Genomic DNA, 1,172 nt, shown 5'->3' on the forward strand with positions numbered 1-1,172 from the left:
TGATTTTTTTATTTATTGTAGAGATGAGGTCTCGCTGCCCAGGCGGGTCTCGAACCCGCGGGCTCAGGCAATCCACTCACCTCAGCCTCCCAAAGGCGCGGGATTACAGGCTGAGCCACCGAGCCTGGCTTCTTCTTATTTTAATTTTTTATCTTTTCCTGTCTCAGGCTCAAGTTTATTTGTACAAATAGCACAGGAGGACACCAGCCCCACGCAGACGGCATCCTGGGGGTCAAATCAGTCCTTCTGTCCACACATTGGCAGACAGAGACCTCTACTCTGGAGCTTTTGTGGGTGTCTGGGCACCTCTGGGAGCCTGAGTAGGGGCTGGAACTGAAGCTGGAGTGGCAGGTGAAGCTGCGGTTGGGGCCTTGGTTTGATCCTCGGCCTTTGGCCGGCAGAGGCTGCGGCCCTTGGCAATACGGGCACGAATATGCTTCCCAAGCTTGGGGTGGGCAATGTAGCAAGTCGAGTAAGCTTGCGGCTAGGACCCTTTGGGATCTTGGGCTTAACCTTCTCGGGCTTTACGAGGGCCTTGGTAGCCTCAGCGTGTGCACTCATGGCACTGGCGGTGTTGACTTGCATCTTCTTCAGGCCCTTCTTGTTGTGCTTCTTGGTAAAGCACATGTTCCTCAGGAACTTGGGGTCCAGCCCCTTAAGAGACTCGTATCTCTATGATGGGGGTTTCTTGATGCCATTTCTGTGCCATTTTCGGGACTGGTTGTGTGTGGTATGGTTCTTGGACTTGGCCATGTCTGCACGGTAACCCGCAGCTCCTGGAACGCCTAGGACCGGAAGAGCATGCCTCTCTTCTAAGAGATATGTAGTTTTAGCCCTTCATTTAGGTCTGTGATCTTTCACAGCAAATGTAAAACTTTTTAATTTTTTAAATTTATTTTAATAGCCTTAGGGGGTACAAACAGGTTTTGGTTATATGGTTGCATTCCATAGCAGGTGAAGAAGTCTGGGCTTTAAGTGTATCCACCACCCCCAACCATGTACATTGTACTCAATAGGTGATTTTTTTCATCCTTCAATCCTGTCCTCCCTCCCACTTCTGAGTTTATTCAAGAAAGATGAGGTGCTTGGTTTTCTGTTCCCAAGTTAGTTTGCTTAGGACGATGCTCTGCAGTTCCATCCATGTTGCCACAAAAGACTTTTTTCATTCTTTT

General features: G+C 49.2%; 1 pseudogene; it reads right to left on the bottom strand.

Moving 5' to 3' along the window:
- Positions 1 to 274: 274 nt before the first annotated feature.
- On the bottom strand, positions 275 to 753 carry LOC103249986 (annotated as a pseudogene).
- Between the last annotated feature and the right edge of the window lie 419 nt (positions 754 to 1,172).

This window comes from Carlito syrichta, unplaced genomic scaffold (assembly GCF_000164805.1).
Source record: "Carlito syrichta isolate Samal-C Ts95f unplaced genomic scaffold, Tarsius_syrichta-2.0.1 Scaffold126382, whole genome shotgun sequence".
Taxonomy (NCBI): Eukaryota; Metazoa; Chordata; class Mammalia; order Primates; family Tarsiidae; genus Carlito; species Carlito syrichta.